This window comes from Peromyscus eremicus, chromosome 6 (genome assembly GCF_949786415.1).
Source record: "Peromyscus eremicus chromosome 6, PerEre_H2_v1, whole genome shotgun sequence".
Classification (NCBI taxonomy): Eukaryota; Metazoa; Chordata; class Mammalia; order Rodentia; family Cricetidae; genus Peromyscus; species Peromyscus eremicus.
Window position 1 is genome coordinate 29202644 of NC_081421.1, and position 22035 is coordinate 29224678.

The 22035-nt window shown below is 38.4% G+C and overlaps 1 protein-coding gene and 1 long non-coding RNA gene across 3 annotated transcripts in view; both read right to left on the minus strand.

Moving 5' to 3' along the window:
• Positions 1-22035, minus strand: part of LOC131912994 (EGF-like and EMI domain-containing protein 1) — a 615403-nt gene that overhangs the window by 321055 nt on the left and 272313 nt on the right. The gene's annotated exons all lie outside the window — the stretch shown is intronic.
• Positions 1-22035, minus strand: part of LOC131912997 (uncharacterized) — a 44938-nt gene that overhangs the window by 2632 nt on the left and 20271 nt on the right. The window contains exons 2-5 of the long non-coding RNA XR_009379782.1: positions 20517-20623; positions 12358-12450; positions 9069-9119; positions 6142-6196 (exon numbers count right to left, since the gene is read on the minus strand). This is a non-coding gene — a long non-coding RNA (uncharacterized LOC131912997). The remainder of the gene's footprint in view (positions 1-6141; positions 6197-9068; positions 9120-12357; positions 12451-20516; positions 20624-22035) is intronic.

The window sequence follows — 22035 nt, forward strand, 5'->3', positions numbered from 1 at the left end:
CCCAGAGGAGACTGGGTTTGACGTTATCTTCACACCATGCTTGCAGACATTGGGGCCATCCAAATGACTCTATGCTTACGTTTTTGTTTGCAGGAAAGCCAGAGAACATTAGCATTACAAAGAAACTTAAAGGCCACTTGGTTCATCCTCCAATATCATAAATTTACAAACAGGTAACAAATATCATGCTATGGCATCAGCTGATAAAATTCAATCTGAATTAATGTGTTATAAATAGCCTACCATTCACTCTCAGTTGACATCTAGTTCTCATTTCCAGTATTACGTAGCTTTGGAGGGATGACACTATGAAGTGGGGACGGGTCACAAGAGGACTTATGCCACCTGCGTGGCTTTGTGATTTATCTAATAGGGATGGTGTTAGAGAATGAAGACATAACAGACATTCATACAGAACATCTGGGATCAGGTGGGCTATGCACTCTGGAAGAGATACACCACCAGTCCAGAAACTCACAGTTTATTATACTCAGCTGAATGAGGTGGTGGACTTATAATATTCAGCTGGATGAGTAGGTGGGTTTATTACATACAGCTGAATGAGCACATGGGTTAATCTTGGAGGAGTTCTCCATTCGGGAGCAGTCTCAGGTTGTAGTCATCCTAAAGGTGGAAGCTGTGCTTGGTGTTTTCTGTGCACACTGTCAACATCTGTACTCTGACCAGAGGAAGGCTTTACAATTACCCTGAGCCCGACTAGGGTAGGCCTTGCAATTCCCATGGGTCTGAGACCCTGGGGTCCTTGACATGGCCATGCTCATGTCGACAACGTGCATTCACTCAGGACTTTATCCACTCCCCACAGATGACCTTGTCCACATAATAAAGAAATTCCGTACAATTCTTTGTGATGTTTCAAAAGAGATTAAAGTGACACAGTAATAATTATATATTAAGAAAAACTCAAAACCCATAAAATCAGACCAATGAAATATAATTTAGATGCTAAAATCAATTCAATCATTATATGAGTCCGCAACAACAGAAAACCAAATTCCTATTTAATAACTAGTTTTGGGCAAACATACTATCAGTATAAAAATTACCCTAGATCAAATTTTCACTCCACACTGTGTGAAATTTCATTATAGCAGTTAAACATTTTTATTGAAAAACGTCCAGTTGTGGGAAGAGATAAGTTCCTGATACTAAAGAAATGGAGTGTATTAGGATCTCATCCGGGACAAGATTGATAAGCAGATATATGAAAAACTAAAACATACACATTTCAACATTTGAAGGAAGAAAGCAATAGAATAAAATTACAAAGTAAATACATCTGTGTGTGCATGTGTGTGAGTGTGTGTGAAAGAGTGTGTGTGTGTGTGTGTGTGTGTGTGTGTGTGTGTGTGTGTGTCTGTTTTGCAATTGTATACTGACTTAGAGATACAAAGTAGAACAGCTTTCATTAGGAGGCACAAGATTGCTTCTCTTGATCTGGAACTCTAGACTGCCTCTAGGCAACTCTAGGCTCCTCAGCCCTTTGAAATAACAGACAAAGAATGGGGTTTCAATGTGAACAATTATGACTCCTGGCTTCTAAGGTCTGCAGATGGGATGACTATTCCATAATGAATATTATGGCTGAGTGTAGGAGATTGGTTAGGGCTTCTGACAGTATTGCCCTGTCTTGTGATTAAGGACAATGAAAAACAAGAGCATCCTGTTCTAGCCAGAATTTACAATGTCCATGGCTGTTTACGAATGAAGATTTGCCTGATTGATTCACATTGTTACTGAAATCAGAGACTGTGTCCCCTGCAGACAATAGTCACAAATGTAGAAAAGATGGACTACAATTATCAGGAGGTTTCTACACATGTTTGTAGTGCATGGATGTAATATAAATATATATTACGACCCCTTTCACTCCTCTACTATTCTTTTATAATGTATAACATGCTTTTTACTGATTTACAAACCAAATTTTTAAGAATTTTAATTGTCTATCTTAGTAGTTAAGTTACTGAATCCAAAAGTGTAAATAGCCCTGAGGACTTATGTTGAAAAGAAGGTATTAGTGTGTTGCTGTAGTATAAACGATATCTTATCAAGCAACATGGAAGTAGCAACTTGTTATCGTCTCATTGTCATTTACTGAGAAGAAAGGTAGTTTAAGAAGATGTATGTGGGGTCATGTTGACAAGGGGTGTACCCATGGTGATTAATTTTGCATGTAAACTGGCACTGAGTGCTGAGATGAACTGCTATGACTGGTGTGTCTGGGGGATTCTGAACAAGATGAGCATTGCAGGGCTGAGAGATGGCTCAGAGGTTAAGAGCATTGGCTGCTCTTCTAGAGGTCCTGAGTTCAATTCCCAGCAACCACATGGTGGCTTACAACCATCAGTAATGAGATCTGGTGCCCTCTTCTGGTGTGCAGGGATACACGCAAGCAGAACACTATATACATAATAAATAAATCTTTTTTTATATATAAAAAAAAAGATGAGCATTGCAGTTGGTGAGTTCTGCAGAAACAGCTTGCCCTAAAGCCAGTGGCATCATCTAATCTTTTGACACCAACAGAAACAGAATCAGGAGAAAGGAGTAAAGTGTTGCTTCTTGGCTTCTCACCTGCAGACTTGATGTGCAACATCTCCCTTCCTGTTCCCTAGCCTGGATTTGTTAGTGGCTCCTCCAGTTCTCAGGCTTCCAAAGTTGTCAAGGATCTAGCCACCTCCCATCTTCTTAGCCTCCACGACCACCCTGGCCGACTCCTCATAAGTCTTCCTCATGCAGATCCTGTAGAGTCTGCTTCTTTGGAGAGCATCCATCCCTTCATATATTCACTGGGCATTAAACTGTGCAACTTACACTTACTAATTCCTTTAGAATTTCAATTTCTTATCTAAATTTTCAAAAATGTCATTTTCCAGGGGCGCCTGGAATCAAACCTAGGGTTCTATGAATGCTTGCAAGCACCACACCACTGAGCTGCACTCCCTACTCCCTAATTCCAATATTGTTAATGAACCCCAAAATTGTCTTTTCTTAATAGAAAGGTTGAAAAATCAGAAAACATATGTTTGCTATATAATATTTAACAAGATTCAAATATTCTCAATGCTTAAAAGTATGAGATTTCATCTAAAAAGTAAATTTTACTTGTAAAGCTCCATTATTTAGATTTGCATTTTGGATCTAAAGTTTACATGTAGTTGAAGCCATTTAAAAAATTGCTTGTTCTTTTAGAGAAGAAATCTAGAGACACTTAACAAGACTTACAAAACTATGCATTTTGAGTTCTTTATATATTCTACAGTTAATCTTCTTTCAGATGTACAGCAGACCCAGTTTTCACATCTGTTGGTGGCCTCTTGTGCCACTGGTTATTTTCTTTACTGACAGAAGCCCTTTAACTTCCTACAACCCCATGGGTTCATTCTTGGAAGAATTTGCTGAGCTTTTGGAATGTTCTTGGAAAACATAAATTAAAAAGTAATTGTTGGTGTGGAAACAGAGGAAAGAAACTCATGTATTTCTGGTGGAAGTGTAACCTTGTGGAAACACTATGACAACTAGTATAGAGGTTTCCTCAAAAAACTAAACATAGAATCACAGGGTGATGCAGGCAGCATTCTTTTTTATTTTTATTCAGAAATTTTCTACTCACTCCACATAGCACCCACAGATCCCTCCTCCTTCTCCCACCCTCTAGCCCTCTCTCCCAAGCCACTCTGCATCTCCACATCCCCCAAATCAAGGTCTCCCATGGGGAGTCAGCAGAGCCTGGCACACTGAGCCTAGGCAGGTCCAAGCCCCTTCCCACTGCACCAAGGCTGTGCAAGGCATCACACCACAAGCACCGGATTTCCAGAAGCCTGTCCATGCACTAGATACAGATCCCGATCCCCCTGCCTGGGTGCCCCCCAAACAGTTCGAGCCAAACAACCGTCTTCCGTGTCCAGAGTCAGCCAGCGTTCTTAAGAATACCCCTAATGGATGTCACATAGACACAATGGAGTTCTACTCAGCCACAGTGAAGAGATTATGCTATCTGCAAGAAGACTAAAAGGGAGTCTTCAAATTGAGAGAAGTAAGCCAGACCTAGAGGGATAAATGTCATGCTTCCTCTCATACATGAACTTAGATTTCATAGATGCACACACATGCATATGACACAAAAATGGAGTGCTGCTTGGGAAGGGGAAGGGGAGGAGCGGAAGTGGTGAAGGAGGAAGGGAAGAGAGGGATGAAAACAGTCAATGGGCATGGGGTAGTTGATCAAGGGGGGCTTTATGAAATCCATTAATTTTACAACAAATATACATTAATTTCTAATTATGTCTAATGAAATCTACTTAATACTACATTAATTTCTTTGTTATGCTAATTCTACTTTAGGGATGTTATTTCAAGGAATACTACATTCGCTACCCTGACTCCACTTCCCCTAAGCTCTGACCTTCAAAACATGGACTAGTCACTCAAAATGTAATAAAAGACATAGGCAAGCTAAATACCAAACAGTCTGTGAAAACCTTGCTAAATGAAGGCAAAGCTTTCATGTAGCTATAATAAGTGAAAGCAGCTACAGGTGTAGTTTGGCAAGAGTGTGTGTGAAAACTGCCCATGAGACTAATGGAAAGCCTACTGCCTCTGGATCCGGCTATACAGGCTCTGATTAGAACCAAGTGTAGAAGAGTGTTGATTAGTTCAGGATCTAGTCATATCTTCCAAATTGATATGTTTACGATCATAGTAGAAATTGCTAAGAGGAGACACCTGTGCAGCTTATTGTGCTCTTTTGTGTATTTGGCCCAGGAATTTTTCCAAAAGCTGGTATGGACTATGTAATTCTTAAAGACACTGGTCAACATAGAGTGGAGCCACTTTTGGTTCTTTGATTATTTTTATGCTCAAAAGATCAGGATTTCTTCCCCATATCAAATCAAATCTCTGTTAAGTTCATTGAAAATATATTTTCTCAATGATTTTGAAACTTGAAAAGGTAGAGGAACTGATACACATTCATATGAAAATAGTCCAGTTCTAATATCCACATCCCTACAAACCAATGAGAAGTTAAAGACACAGGCATTGAAACAGGTTGTACTGGGTTTAATTCTATCTTCAACTAGAAGGCACTTGCCACTTAATTCTCATTATCTCTTTCTGCCTCCCTTTCTACTGCTCGCCTTCTTTCCCCTCTTCTTTCCTCCTCCCTCTTTCTTACCACCTCCCTCTCAACTTGCCACTACCCATCTTCTCTCTCTCTCTCTCTCTCTCTCTCTCTCTCTCTCTCTCTCTCTCTCTCTCTCTCTCTCTTCCCTTCCTCCCTCGCTCCCCCTCTCCTCTCTCTCTCTCCTTTCCTCTCTCTCTTCCTCCTCTCCCTCCCTCCATCTCTCTCTCTCTCTCTTTCTTCACTTCTTTGTCAGTGTTGAGAATCAACCCAGGAATCTCAGGCCAATTTTATAGTACCTAAAATATTAGACATGCTCTTCCACTCAGCCAACACTCCCAGCCCAGCTAAGCCACTTAACCTTTCCGACTCTCAGATATCCTGCCTGTTACCAAAGACGACAGTGATTTTTGTCTCATTAGAAATGTGTTTTTAAGTGTAACTGAACTAATAAAGGTGAACATAGAGCTTGGGGTTGAGCCTTTATTAATGTATCATATCAATATCTATGACTTTGCATTAGTCTTGTTTTCCTACGAACATCTGATATGCCCCAGTTCTTTGCTTCTCTGAACAACATTTTTTTCTTCTAAGAATCCTCCCTTGATATCTGTGTCTTCTTTCAAAGTGTAACAAGATGGTAAATATTTGGCAATATTAGCTTCCAATACAGGGATAATTATGTAAAAATGATGTAAAAACTACAGAATAATAGCCATGATTGCTATGTGGAGAATTTCTGTAACCTCTAGCAATCTGTCTCTTATAAACTATACATGAAATCTGATTATAGTTTTCCACCCTAAATTGAGACGTTGGAATTTGTATTACAAACAGGTTTTCAACAGGGATCATTATCACAGTATTCACAAATCAAATAAATTGTCATTTTACCCATACACACTCTATGCCTTCCAAGCATTAGGAAAATATAATTGATAACTAGCAAATAAAATATGACCATGATAAAGATGGAAATTCAGAACTATAATTACATTTTTCTACAGCCATGGCACCTTGAATGTTCCCCACGTCCTCCAATCATGGAAGCTAAGGAAGAAAGATCAGTGTGGTCAGTACTTGGATTATATACAAGAGTTATAATTGAATTCTATCTGTTCCCTATTAGCCACTTAGAGCCTGTTTCAATGAACATGGTAGCCTGGTATTTTGCTCTAATGTTTTAATAAATAATGAACATTAGTTTTAATTTGATCTTAAAATTATTTGCTGCACCAATCACCTTCCCCATAAAAAAATAAATGCCTTTGGAAATTCCACTTGCAGTTAGCTTCAGGCACCAAGGACCCCATTACCTTTTCCTCATCACCAAGAAAGGCAAGGAGCCAAGGCTCTTTGGAGGTGACTGTGTTTCTGACCCGCAGACTGATGGCAATAGCCTAGAAAGTTGATTTTTTTTTAACCAAATGTATGTCCATTTAAGATCTGAAATAATGATGATAAAACATAAAGAGGTGTCCTGGTCTTTTTTCAGTTAATCTTCAATCCTTTCTAATAGGTTATCATCCATGGCAGATTCAGGAAACATTTTCAGAAGGTTAATGTGGCTTTTGCCACATTTGAGAGAGGAGGCAGGGGTAATTATGTTCTCACATCTAACTATAAACGTAAATGCACAAAAAAGGATGTGAAATGAAACTCATTGCTATGAAGAGCAAAAAAATACAATATAATACTTTGAAGTATTTGAAGCCAGATACATTTGATACATAATGTTATTTGTTCTGAGTATATGTAAGGGGCCACATTTATTTTTGTCAATTAAAAAAGAGGGCGAGTGAGTGCCACCTTGTGGAGGGATGTACACCCACCACCTCCAAGTTAGCTTCACCCCAAGGTTTTCTTTCTTTCTCTTGTTCTTGCCAAAGCCTATGAAAATACCAACATTTTCCAAATGTGTATCCCCTTTTGTATCCATTCATGTTGCTTACTTAGTTTAAAGTATATTATTCTTCCAATAGAAACTGCATTGTGGTTTGAGTCAACAGAGAATAATAGCTCAGAAAAAATCAATATTGGACAAATAAGAAAGACGTATTAATGGCAGGGATGTACCTGCAGTTCAGAACATCAGTCACAAACACAAAAGGAGCATCATTCATCAAACATGGGCTAGTCCCAATAGTGATCAGTGATGTGTGAAGAGGACAAATTGACATCTCAAGAACTATCATCTTGTTCAACTATATGAGAGAAGTTGAGGCAAATGAACCAGACTTGGCATTGTCAAATGCCATAGCATAGTTCCATCAGGGCCATGGGTTCAAAGCTCTATTAATCTAGGGTTTCATTAGGGCAATGTATTCAAAGCAGCATTAATTTATTTCATATTGTGTTTCTTCAGCCTAACTTCTTCTGTAGAGAGAATTTGGTGTTCAATCGATTTACAGGAATCTCCACAGTCACACAGGAATAGTGGCCACTGTTCGCTTATGCTGATAAAAATACTAAGCACAATGGCCAGTGTGGTTTATCAAACACAGTATAATAATAAGAAACTTCAGAAATGTAAGACTCTCCAGGACAACTTGCAAGATAAATAAGACTTAATTTAATGCTAGAAAGTTGAATTTCAGAGACGTTAAACAAATTACTGGAGACTGCACAACTAGAAGTCAAATAATTCAGATCAGAAGCCACAACCTTCTATAACAATTGGTTTACTATCAGGGATTTTTTGGGGGGTGAGAGAGTCTCATGTAGGCTCAAGTTTGTCATGTGGTGAAGGATGACTCTAAACTTCTCATGATGCTTGCTCAGTATCTCAAGTGCTGGAATTACAGAAACAAACACTATGTCTGGCTAAGTCTAAAATTTTGAGAGCTTAAAAAATGCCTTCAGTCATAAACATAAACATTTTAAAAAATGAAAGCCTTCTAAAACCTGGCCTTAAATTTCATTTTAATTATTCTGGCTATATGGCATTTTATGAAACTCCCAGTCAAGACCAGAATTATGGAAATAGTGTATGCTCTACTAAAAGATTCATTAGCACACAACATAATCTAGTTCTGTGGGGGGTGGGGAAACTTACCATGACTTCTAAAGACTTAACACCTAGGGCTTGGCAACCTCCTCAGCACTAGGTTTCATGTTCTGTATCTGACCAGGAAATATTTTCTTTTCTCTTTCATCTCATGTTTGTTTTTTAGAATAGAAATATTTCTACATTCTGGAGACGCGGTTGTAATATGATTGCTAAAAAAGCCGGAAGACCTGTGTTCAGATACCTACCACTCATGGAAAAAGCTGGGCATGGCAGTGTGCCTTTGTAACCCAGTACTTGGGTGGGAGTGCAAACAGGAGAATCATGGGAGACTACTGTTCAGCTAGCCTAGCCAAGCATGTGAGCTCAAAGTTCAGAAGGTGGATGAGCCTGCAAGATGGCTTAAGAGCTATAGCTTCTTGCCACCAAGCCTGACAACCTGAATTTGATCCCCAGAATCTTCTTGCATGTTGTCCTTTGACGTCCATGTACATTCTATGAGCACATGTACACAAATAAATACATACTCTTTTCAAACAGACAGCAAGATGGCTCAGCAGGTAAAAGGTGTTCGCAGTGAAATCCCTAAAACCTGGGTTGCATCCCTGGAACTCACATAAGGTAGGAGAGAGAAGAAACTGCATAAAGTTGTACTCTGACTTCCAGAGATAGATCACGGCACACATAAACCAACACACACCATATACCACCCCCCACATAAACAATAAGTAAAGTGAAGTTTAAAAACCAATAGTGTCAAAGGCCAGGAGAATGGCTGGTGGGTAAAATAAATTCCCATTTCCTATAATAGAAGGGAAAAACCAACTCCTCTATCCTCCACTTTCACTATGGCAGCTGGCAATAAATGAACTATGCTAAATAAAAAGTAAGTAGAACAATGATAGAGAAATATACCTGATGTGGACTGCTGACCCACACCCTCTCCTCCTCTCTCTCAAAAGGATACTTTCATTTCCACATTAATTGAAAAAAAGTAGACAAAAATTTCATTAATATAAATTGAAAAGTTATAATGCTCTTGCAATTCAATTGGAAATACAAGTGAAAATGTGTCTCTGCTAGTATCACTGACCCCCCATTCTAACTCTAGTTATCTATTAGTTATTTTTAATAAAGGATCACAAGGTAATTAGTATCAGAAATATTAAAATCACAAGTATTATTCATATTGCCATGGTACCATCTGCTTTTCTTCACATCAGTTCAAGTTAGATGAATCTCATTTAAAAAAGTAATTCTAGGAAAACAGCCCTCTAATGACAAGGACAAGCACATGAATCTCCAACCTTTGGAGAATTTTCCAGTTGCTCATACTTGCTTCATTTTTGTTTTTAGATTGTTTGCTTCTGCTTCCTCCTCTGACTAGAGCAGGAACTTTTAAAATTATAGAGCAATTGCTTGACCAGTGTGGGTATGCGGAATATATGCAAGAACTCTAGGTTTCTAGACTCAGACATGTGATTGGCCATGCATTCCCACACATGTACAACAACACACTGCTCAGTCAGCACACACACTGCTTTCACTAGATCCCTGCACCTTCTTAGAAAGCTGTGACAGTTACAGCATTGTCACAGAAGGGGACAGGCTGAGAAGCTTGTCCACAGATGATGGGACTCATCTCAGATGCATGAAGATGCATGAAGAAGCAGATGCATGAAGCTGCCCAGGCAAAGAAAGCCACAGATGATGACAGAAATGTGATTCCACCAATTGGCAATGACTCTTGTGCCATTCTCTACTCTGTTTCTTCTTTTAAGATGATACCAAGACCTCTCAGCCGAAATATAATAATTCTAGGTTTTGAATACGGTGGTCATTGCAGATGAAAATGCTTAAGTATGGATAACTTGCAGTAGTTTTTTTTCTGACTCCACACAGTGATGCCAAACAATTTCTGGAAACTTTTTCTAAGGTATAATGACAACCTCTGCTCTTAAAATCAACCTCCTTTTCCTTCGTTCTTTCTTGAGTGGTGTTGTTTTGCCCATGATCCAGGAAGTGATCACTGAGAAAGTACCAGAAGGGCCAGGGCATGTATTCTTAGACCCCAGCAAAGAAGACAGAGCCAGTACCCTCAACTGAGGTCTGAGAGCACTGTGTCTTCCTGCAACCATGTGCAACTTCAAAGGGAATCATTTCAACTTAAGAGTTCAGTTGGCTGCTCTGTAGTGAAGTGAATTATTCCAGCTGCTCCGTTTTTGAAGTTACTCTATCAGAATTTTAAATCCTTTCCATACATCCCCTAAGGGCGCGTGAGCTGAACCAAGCCTCCTTTCTGTTTTATGATGTCTAGGCTGACGGGAGTTCACAGCAAAAATAACTTCCGAACATCAATCAAGCCGGGTCTGTCTGCTCTTTTATTCAACACCCTTCCTTTTCATTGTGATAATACACTCTTTGTCACATTTAAAGCATGACATCCAATACGAATCATTCGCTTAGAAAAACTTCATGTGAAATGCAAACCTTATCAAATGCAGAAAAAATAATAGAAACCGTGAAGGAAAGAATGAAAGAGAATAGTATAGATTGAGTAGAACAATCTTTTGTTGTACTTAAGGAAATAAAACACAAATTCAGGATGTGTTTGGGGAGTGCTGTACTCTTACTTTATGCATAACCCTGAGAGCACCTTTACCCAGTATGGAAGTGGGGGAAGGAGGGCATTCCCAAAGTGCTTTGCTTACATGAAGATGGAAAAGGCCAAGGAGTTCATAAATCTCAAGAATTTTCTAGGTGTTTCATAAAATTCCTTGACCTAGCGTTGGCACCAACTTAACAATGAAGTGGTTATTTCTGGAAACAAAGTGTTTTTCCAACTGTAGGCTGCAATCCATTAATGAGTTGTGAAATTAATTTAGAAGCTTTTGCTCATAAAATAGGAAAACAAACAACAACAAAGAGCAGAAAAATCTTGGAGGAAATTGTATATAAGGAAGGCAAAGTCTCTTTTGTCATTCACTTATGGATATTTGTTTGTTTCACAGCCCTGTAAATGCATTGCTTCCTATTTACCAGACTGAAATGTTTCAAAACAGTGTCATACATTGACATCACCATGAAAGCATGTAAAAAGCCAGAGGTTGGTGACAAAGCAGTTCCCACAACTTGTCTCCCCAGTTTCAGAAAGTCATGGCCAGCAGGATGCTTGAAGTGTCTTTCACATAAATGTAATTGCAAAGCTTGCATGAAGTTGCATCAAGAAAATGAGCAAAACGGAGCAGGTGTTTTCAGAAACAAAGTAGACAAGAATCATGACACTTCACTTTTATTTTAGGTAACAGATCTCTGGCTGTTAAAAGTAGAAAGCAGCACTGCCAATTGATTTAATTAAGGTCGTGTTCAATATGGGAAAGGGGGCATCGTAGACAGAGTATCTTTTGAAAGCTACAAGGAAGCTTCTAGTCTCTGGGCTCTGAACACTAGTTAGGGGTTTCCATGACATCAGAGAGCCATCAGCCATCTGAAAAGTGAGTCAACCAGCAAGTGCTAAACCATCGGTCTTTCCTACTGTGTACAAGTTCCTAAGCACTCTAATTTCTAACAAAGTATTTGGTTTAATAATAATGATGGTGACAGAAGATCATCAATGAAATTAATATTGGGTACATTTACTGAATAGCTACTACATGAATTAGTACAACAAGTATCCATCATTTAAATTTTAGAACACTATGAGATATTATATATCCTCCATATTATGAGAAAACTGGAGTTCAGAAAGACTTAATAAGAAAGACTATCTCAAGGTTTAAACTCAAAGCAAATTTGACTTCACTGCATCCCAAGATAGCGATTAACAACTCTGGACTTTTCTGTCCTGTACATTAGTATTCCAGACACTACTAAGAGGGGAGAAGAGAATGCAGGAAGAAGGAAGCAGATGGATATATAGATCCAAGATTAACTTTATGAAATGATAGAACATGAGGTTATGTGCTCTCTAAAGTAGCATGTGAAAATGTGCCCATTGTAATTGCTATCATTCCACATATATATGGATCTTTATAAATGACAAGGAACTGTCTCAACTACAAGGTATTAAAATATTTATTTATAGATATCTGTGAAAGGAGAAAAGAGGAGATAATAAATAAGGGGAGAGAATGACTAAGGTGGAAAGTAAAACCTAGTTAAGTCACTTCATAGCTAAGTGTTGAGAGGTGGCTGAGGTACCGACCTCCTTTTTCATACTTGACCTGGGCATCCCTGTGGCCTCGAAAGGCACTAATAGAGTTGGTCTTCATTTGAGATGCTTTAACTCTTGTGAACTCTGGTGGAAAAGGGACAGATATGTTCACAGGCCAGCTCTGCAGATTCCTGGTCATATGATTTCTTAAGAAGCAACTTAGTTTGGACTAAAAATTAATGAAGCCTATATCAGTTTTTTTAGTTATCTCCTATACATCAGTCAATTTCCATCTAAGAAGGAATATTTTCCATTACTCTTTAACCCCAAGTCCCCATCTTTATGTTTGTCAATTCAAGTATCTCTTCTTGTAGTTTTCTCAAATTTTTAAACATCATTTCTCCTAAAATAGTCATGTTTTCACAACAAATGTGGCCAACTAGCCATTAAAAAGTATGATACATTTTTCTGAAATAAATAAGTTACAAATAAAACAAAAATATTCATCCTAATTATTGCCTGAAGTCATAAAAAACCCCATGTGGAGAAATCTAACTTAGTGATTTCAGAAAGAGAAGCCTTCAATATTAGGAAAATACAGTTCAATTTAATGAACGGTCTAAAAGAGTTCATTGGGACTATACCCCATGGTGTGTAGAAGAAACTAAATTAGAAATGGGTAGAAAATCTGAGAGTAGAAGGCACACCCTTAGATGCATAGAGAAAACACAGACACACATCTTCATGACTAGGTCTTAGTTCCCTGCCCTCAAAGCTAAAAGACCAAAAGTAGTTGTTCTTTTCAAAGCAGAAATAAGACAAGACTCACAGAATAATAACCCATTGTGTTCTGAGGGAAAAGATATTCTGTACAGTGGGGACAAAGATTTGCAATTTATAAATTTGATGAGTCCAATGTCCGGAATATATAAAGAAAACTTAAAACTCAACAATAAAAAAAAAACCCAAATCATTCAGCTGCAACTGGGCAAAGAATTTGAATGGAAATTTTTCCATTACAGAAAATGTCACAGAGGAGCTTATGTAAAAACCACAAAGAGATAGTGCCTTAAATCAACTACAATCACTCTAAGTTTGCTTGAGTCCAGTAAAGCATGCTGTGGGATAATGCTTTTGTACACTGGTTTAATAAAATGATGATTGGCCAGTAGCCAGGCAGTAAGTATAGGCAGGATGAACAGACATGGAGAATTCTGGGAAGAGGAAGGCTGAGTCAGGAGCTGCCAGTCCGCTGTCTAGGGAGCAGCATGTAATGGTATACAGGCAAAGCCACAGAACATGTGGCAACATATAGATTAACAGAAATGGGCTGAGTTTAAGTGTAACAGCTAGTTAGTGGTTAGCCTGAGATAATGGCCAAGCAGTTTTAATTGAGACAAGCCTCTGTGTGTTTACTTAAGTCTGAGCAGCTGCAGATCGGGCGGGACACAGGAAAATCTCCCAACTACAGAAGCAACTAGGTAAAAAGCCTAGATAGATGGCTCAGATGTTAAAATGTTTGGTATACAAGCCTAAGGACCTGAGTTTATGTTCCTGGTACCATGTCATGTGTGATGGCATATAGAACCACCATCCTAGGGGAGGCAGAAACAGTCAGACCCCTGTGGCAGGCTGCCTAGCTGAGTCTGGTTAAATTGGTGTGCTCAGGGTTCATTGAGAAATCTTGTAGCAGGCTGACTACTGAGTCTGGTTAGTATGCTCTGGGCTCTTGGGAAACTCTTGTTTTAGAGCTAAGGTGGAGCATGATACAAAAAGCTAGCCAATGTCTGCCTCTGAACTCCACAAATATGGTACCTGGACAAACATGCGCACACATGAGAAAATTTACACACATATAGTACATACTACATACACAAAATTAATATAGTAAGATTAAATTTATCTTTATATATTAATTATAATTTTCTTAGGGCATTTTTACCACAAGAAAGGCCTTTTTTCAAAGTCTGTATCACATTCCCCCTAAAGTAGATTTCTCACTGCTATTTGGCTTGTTCCTTATAGAATGTCAATGCTCATATGAGATGGTATCAAAGTCAGAAGTATGTCGCCTTTCTATAGAAATCCATAGGCTTTAGCAAGTCTCTGAATACTCTGAGAAGGGGCATAGATGGAAGTTTGAAGATGCCCAGAGTGTGGGGTATGCATGTGCAAATCCTGTGACTCAGACCCTTGCTCTTGTGTCAGCTGGTGTCGACTGTTTCCAGATCCGGCAGACTGGCCCTTTCCCTTCTCCCCTTAAATAATGCTCCACTGAAGAATGTATAAATCATTTTATTTACTGTGTCTTGTCCAAAAACATACCCTATTATATTGGCATTGAGTCATACATGATTGATGCCAATGCATTTGCTTTAAATGCTTAACAATTGCTCCTAATAAATAAAAACACTATTATCACACAGATAAAAATGTCTTCCTTTCAATCAAAAGTTCATGCAAAAATGCATATGTAATATGATCCATAGGAGCATTATTAGGAAAATGTCTCATGAAATGGATTTTTTAAAAGTCTTATTTTCAAATCCACATTCTAAGATAGCTAAATTATTATCAGCAACAACATTAAGACCATCATCAATTTACCAAAAGATACTTTACAATTTTAAGTAACAGTGAAAGAGATTAATGAAGTTATGTACAAGGAAAAGTCAAGAAGCTACATTTTACTGGTGGCCAAACTAACAAGAATAAAAAAGTACAAACCTAAGCTGAGATCTAGGCCCCACTGCCCGTGTGGTCAACACAACACTTCTGTAGTATTCAGAATACTCAAATGCCAAAAAAGAGGTTTTAAATAAGGAAATATGAGGATTAGATGTGGTCTTGTCCAAATTGTACAATCACTTCAACAAAGCAACTCATTTTATGTTTATTTCTCTTCTATAATCCATACATAGATGTCCATCACTCAGTTGAGGTGACTGTATTTGTAGTATTTGCGCTTGTATGACAGAGCAAGAAGAGGAGATGTTCTGTCATACCTCTTCAGACAGTGTTATATCGTGTGCAATAATTAGCAGAAGAGAGAATACTAATTCAAGGACTGTGGAGGAAGCAGAGGAAGTGACCATAAGGTGGAAAACCTGAAATCAATGGTCAGTTTGAACCCTACCTTTGCATAAGAAACCTCTGAATTTGCCTTTCCCCTCACATAGAGAATAGACTCCTTATAATCATGTTCTCACAAATTTGCTAAGAATATTTAATTCTATTGGTTTCATGAAAACAATAGGAACAAATATATTTAAATGGCATAATAGGTATGCAAGACAAATACGAAAAATCTATCTCCATGTTTTATCTTATAAATTGTTAATACAGTTTTGTTAGATGAATTTCATCTGCTTCATTATATATTCCCATCACCTACAATGGCTAGAATAGACACTTGCTGTGGATATTGCTCTATATAAATAAAACACTGATTGGCCAGTGGCCAGGCAGGAAGTATAGGCGAGACAAGCAGAGAAGAGAATTCTGGGAAGTAAAAGGCTGAGAGAGGGAGACACTGCCAGCCACTGCGATGACAAGCAGCATGTGAAGATGCCGGTAAGCCACGAACCACATGGCAAGGTACAGATTTATAGAAATGGGTTAATTTAAGAGTAAGAGCTAGACAATGGTAGGCCTGAGCTAATGGCCGAGCAGTTTAAATAATATAAGAGTCTGTGTGTTTAATTTATAAGTGGGCTGTCAGACTGCCGGGGCTTGGTGGGAGCTGGAGAGAAATTCTCCAGCTACAGACACTCAATATTGAAGGTCTAAATAATGAGTTCTTATGTAACCTATATATAAGGTTACATATGTCCTCTTGACCTAACATAAAACGAAAACATACATGTGACACAAAAATATTTTTTAAATTTTGTGCATTGCTTTATTAATTAATTACCTAAAACAACTAAAAGTCAACTTTTTAGTAAATAAATCGGAAATTCAATGGCAGGGATAAATTACTTCTGAACAAAAACCAGTTACACTAAAATGGAGTACTAAGACTATTTCTAGTGATTTTTCCTGATTTATGTGTTTCAGTGAACTGTGGACCTCAAATCAGCATGCATAGAATGGACTGACAAAAATCTAGTGAAATCTAGAATCTCTAAGCCTACATTCCATATCTTGGCAAATGTGCATGCCTTTTCTGACACCTAACTACAGTCACATGAAAGAGGCACATTCAGGGTCACCAAACTTTTTAAAAAGGATTTTCCCCAACAGAAGACTTCAGTGAAAGAATTATAATATTACACAGCTTTCTTGAGAAAGGGAGACATCTTTATTTAAAGCAATATTTGTAAATGTGTTAGTAAGCATAACCATGCACCAATAATACTTCAAAGGAGGTCTTTATGTTATAACTTTCAAAGTTGTATGAGGCAGATTTTCATTTCCACCATATAAAGCTGACTTGCATACCTCCCTAACAAAGCAGTGGAGCCAGGTGTGTGTGTGTGTGTGTGTGTGTGTGTGTGTGTGTGTGTGTGTGTGTGTGTGTAGACCAGAGGCTATCCCTGGCTGTCCTCCTCAGCTACTGTCCTCTGCCTTGCTGTTTTTGAGACAATTCTCTCATTGATAGGGATCTTGTCAAGCAGGCTGGGTCCAGAGCTCTGCAGTCTTTGCCTCCCTAATGCTGGGACTGTGAGCATACACCTCATTCCCAGTTTGTTTTCCCTTGTCATAATTTGTTTTTTTTTTGTTTTGTTTTCATGTTTGTATGTTTTCTAAACAGAGAAAGGAAGAAAGGGGGGGTGTGGAGTTGGGTGAGTGAGGAGATGTCAGAGGTGGGCAGGATCTGGGAGGAAAAATTCTGATCAGAATACCTTAGTAGGAAAAAAATTTTTTTCTAAAACAAAGAAACCTCCCAATTTTTTATCTTGGGACTAGAAATTAAACTAAGTTGCTCATAACTGCAAGGCAAGCACTTTGTCATTTCTATGAGCCCCTTCCATGACCATGAATCTCATTGTTTGGTCCTTATAATTTTGTATTACTTTTTACTAGATATCAATTGCATTGTTCTGATTTGGGGCTCCATGAATCCTGAATTCTTAAAAACATACTTCTTTTTGTTGTTGTTGTTTTTGCTTTTTTGAGACAGGGTTTCTCTGTGTAGTTTTGGTGCCTGTCCTGGATCTCGCTCTGTAGACCAGGCGGGCCTCGAACTCACAGAGATCTGCCTCCCGAGTGCTGGGATTAAAGTCATGCACCACCATCACCTGGCTAACATACTTCTTTTGAAGTAAGCAATTGGCAAAGATCCTCAAACTGCTGTTTAAACCTAGCCTTTACTGGCCTAGTTGTTTACCCTCTAAATACATACAGCCAAGACTCAACCTTGAACTACTAGCTAATAGCTCTCCTGGCATCTTTTGTCTCCTTAGATATAGTGGTGGTTTGAAAGAAAGCGTGCCCTTCCAGAGGCACTGGCACTATTAGGAGGCGTGGCTTTGTTGGAGTAGGTGTGGTCTTGTTAGAGGAAGTGTGTCACTGTGGAGGTGGGCTTTGCGGACTCATATATGCTCAAGCCACACCCAGTAAGACCATTCATTTCCTGTTGCCTTTGTATGAAGATGTAAGGACTCTCATCTCCAGCACCATGTCTGCCTGCATGCTGCCTTGCTTCCTGCCATGACGATAATGGACTAAACCTCTGGACTGTTAAGAGAACCACCCCTAATCCAATGGTTTTTTTTTGTTAGATTTGCCGCATTCATTGTGTCTCTTCATAGCAATAGAAACCCTAAGACAGAAGTCATCTTCTGGATTTCTAGTCTTTGCCTGCCCAACAGCTAGCCCCACTGGACAGACTGCATCAATTGCCAGCTGAGAGGAACCTGACCACTCTATCTTTTTAGGTCACAGTCTAGCTGTCAGGTTGGGGTCATGTGGAGGACACTCATAGCAAGCTACCACTTCTTAGTCTTTGCAAGAATCCAGAACATGAATGAACATTTCTGACAATAATGTGGCTTGGTGACTTCCAATCCAGTCCCTTATTTTCTTATCCCCTCTAATACAAATAACCACAATTTCTTGTCTTATAAGTAATTTTCTTTTACTACCTACCTGGAATCAAAAACATCTCTATTTCTTTCTATCTCTCTTCCCTGGGAAGCTTAATTATCTTGCTGCCATTACAGTTTGTGAAAGAAACTTCTACTTCAAATTTATTACCCGATCCATTCACTTATCTCATAAATGCCATTTTGAAAGAGGACCCGTTCTTAGTATTCTTACAGAATTTAGAGTTTATCTCTGGAGAGAGGAGTATGTTTTTTAGTATGATCCTCCAAGAAGGAGAAAAAAATAAGACCTCATCACCTAAATTATTCCATTACATCAAAGGCTGACAGTTCAATTCTCTGCAGAGAGATGTAAGGTCAAGCCACACAAGGCGAAGTAGCAGATTTCAACATAACATAATTTTGTGAGGATGAAGGAAGGAAATGTAGCAGATCATTCTAGCAGCTTCCATGAGGACAAACAAGTTGTCCTGCAGGTATTTGAAGTGTGTGTGTGTGTGTGTGTGTGTGTGTGTGTGTGTGTGTGTGCACCCTCATGCATGAACATGAATGTGCCTATGCCTTCAAGGATACATCATTGCCTGTTAGATGATACTGTCATTTATTTTGGAACTAAAATCAGTAAACAGAACTTATTGAACTTAAGAATTGGATCTAAGACAGGTAAGAGCAACAATTAACGTGAGTAACTGAATAAATACAGAAATACAGCCTTCTGAATGTAAAGAAAGGTCAGACTCACAGGAAGAGTTACTGAGTGTGAGTGTAGTGGTGCCCATATTTTTTTTTTTCGTTCAGAAGAGTGATATATTCTGATGGAGGTGTTCAGTAACAGTTAATAGTTTCAAAAGTATACAACTTTCAAAATCAGTTTTGAAGTCATTCCTTAAATGTGATCATACGTGGATGCCGGGCACTCGCATGACACAGCATATTGTTTAAGTCACGGGTAACACACTAACCCACACAGCAAACATGTCTGATATTTCACTGTAAATCTTTATGGCAATGAGAACACTATGCTATGCTTGAAGTATAATGTGAAAAAGATTTACCAATTTATCACCTCTCACACCTCTTCTATCCAGGATATACCTTTTGAACAAGTAATTATTTCATGTTATCTATACTCATTATCTTCATTTGTCTTTCTTTTGATAATGCTATTGTTTTCATGTTTCTGTCTTCAAAACCCTCCCCAATGGTATCTGGTCCTCTGTACCTCAGGGGAAGTGGCTGTATCTTTTAGAAATGGAATTCTGAGTTTTCCCAGGACTTGGTGAAAGTTGCTGAGTTATTTAATTTGCAAACAAATCTCTTCCTATACTTTGAGAGGCTTAATTGACAGTTCCGGCATCAGCTCAGGAAGAATAAGACTCTTTCTCTTTTTCTCAAAAATTTCCTCTTATTGCTGTTTGCTGTATATCACCAGGTGACAAGATTATGCACTTAGATGGGGAAGCAGCTTAACTACAGTGCCATTTGTGGCCTGTGCCTGCCTGGGGCAGTTGGAAATATCTCTACTAATGCCTCTGAGAAAGAAAATCATCAGTCAATCTCCCTGGAAAAGCTACAGAGACAAAAATCAATCACTGTAAAAGAGCAAAGAAAAATATCATGTACCATAAATAAACACTGGCGGTGCTGTATTAAAAAGAGGTATGTATTTATTTTTTAGATTTATAAGACATCACCCGTCCAAAGAATCTGCACTGAGCATGTGCACTTAGGACAAAGATGTGAATTACAAGACATTCAAAATTTGAAGCATAAAATAATTATTAAGACAAAACAGATTGTTATATTTAAAAGCCTCTTGTAGATGAGGCAAGCATACTTGAGAGGCATACACAGTCGGTGCTTAAATGCATTTCGTTACCTCACACCGTGTGTGAGTGTGCATTTTAATAAGATCGCAGAAGACTCAGAAATGTTTGGGAAATTGGCTTGAGTCCACAAATCTTTAAAATTTATGGTCTTCCTCACTTTACTGTGGGAAGCCAGGTGCCAGTTCAACTTTGTAGGAGTTTGCTCTTCTCCAGAGGATACAGATTTCAATTTCTGCAAAGTTCGACCTGCCTCAAGACAAACTTTCATGTCTACCACCTTGTAAATCATAACTCAGTTCTCAAAACTATTTCTTAGTTTCAGTCCTTGTACCTCTGTGCTTCCATAATTTCAAATGACAGCATCCAATCTTCTAATTTCTTTCTTATGTTGGATAAGGTAAATGCTAAGTCCTCAAAATTAATCTCTGCAATTTAAGTCTGTTAAAAACAGAAAGAAATAGAATCAATAAATGCTTCAAACTGAACTGAGAGAATCACATGACCCAGGAAATTGTCACCTTTATATAACCAGCAGGAGAGGAGGGAAAGAAATGTAAAGAACGTATTCATGCTCATCTTTGGTGAACGGTTGAAAGGTTAACATAACTTTCCCCCTCTCTTTACTCAAAATCTAGATTTAGTTTCTCCTGTTAATTATTTATAAACAAGGAATGATACAAACTGGAAAAGCATTACTTTCAGCAAAAGCATCTTCCTTCCCATTTAGAATTATCCAGAAATGAGTAACACTTATGCCGAGAAGCTGGAAGTTCAGAGTAACCTCTGTCATCATTAACAGGCTGTGGTAGAACAGGCATTCAATCAAGCAATGATAAAATCTGCCCTCCGAAGCTTCTGTGGGCAGGTTTCCCCACTTGTAACCCTCCTAAAATCAACAGTCTGCAAGGCTAACAGAGGGATATGAGTGAGAGTGTGGAGACAATAACTCATTTAGGTGAGCTTTGCTACCCTAAAAATAGACAGTTTACAAGCTACCTTACCAAGACTCTAAAGGAGTGGTCATCTGATAGTCTGTGGGGGAAGGAAAGGACAAATTGTAATTTCTCTCCCTTACCATAAAGAAGAAATATTTTATTGATTTTTGGTATTTTCTTGGTTTCATGCACAAAGACCAACTATTGAAGATATTCCCACAAAATAGAATAGAACTGAAGAGCCATACATAATTCCTGATTTTTGACTAAGAGCCAAGAATACATGCTAGAGAAAAGACAGCATTTTCAACAGGTGGTGCTGGTCAAACTGGATGGCTGCATGCAGAAGAATGCAAATAGAATAATTTTTATCACTCTGCACAAGACTTAACTCCAAATGGATCAAGGACCTCAACGAAAGACGTGACATACTGAATCTGAGAGAAGAGAAAGGGAGAATGGTTTTGAACTCACTATCATAGGAAAGCACTTTCTGAACAGAACACTGATAGTATGGGCACTAAAAATAGTTAATAAATGGGGCTTCATGAATCTGAAAAGCTTCTGTATGGCAAAGAACACCCATCATTTGGGCAAAATGGCCACCTACAAAAATGAGAAAATATCTTTACCAATTACACATCTGATAAAGGGTTAGTATCTAAATTATATAGAGAACTAAAAAGAACTAAACACCGAGAAAACAAATAATACAATTACAATGGGTTACAGAACTAAATGTGGAGTTATAAAAGATGAAACACAAATGGCTAAGAAACAAGAAAATGTTCAACACCCTTAATCATCAGAGAAATGCAAATTAAAACCATTTTAAGGTTTCATCTTACACCAGTCATAATGGCCAAGATCAATAAACAATGACAGCTCATGCTGGCAGGAATTTGGGGAATGGGG